A 369-nucleotide genomic window follows, 5' to 3' on the forward strand; every position below is an offset into this window, starting at 1 on the left:
GTGCCTATTTGCTCGAGGTTCTTCCCCACTTTCTCTTCTATTAGTTTCAATGTATCTGCTTTGATGTAAGAAGTCGCTGATCCACTTGGACTTGAGCTTTGTACAAGGAGAAAGGAACGGATCAATTTGCATTTTTCTACATGTTAACTGCCAGTTGAGCCAGCACTATTTGTTGAAAATGCTGTCTTTTTTCCACCGTATGAGTTTAGCTCCTTTGTCAAAGATCAAGTGACCATAGGTGTGTGGATTCATTTCTGGGTCTTCAATTCGGTTCCATTGATCTACCTGCATGTCACTGTAACAAAACCATGCAGTTTTTATCACAATTGCTCTGTAGTACAGCTTAAGGTCCGGGATTGTGATTCCACC

Source organism: Mastomys coucha, unplaced genomic scaffold (genome assembly GCF_008632895.1).
Source record: "Mastomys coucha isolate ucsf_1 unplaced genomic scaffold, UCSF_Mcou_1 pScaffold4, whole genome shotgun sequence".
Lineage (NCBI taxonomy): Eukaryota > Metazoa > Chordata > Mammalia > Rodentia > Muridae > Mastomys > Mastomys coucha.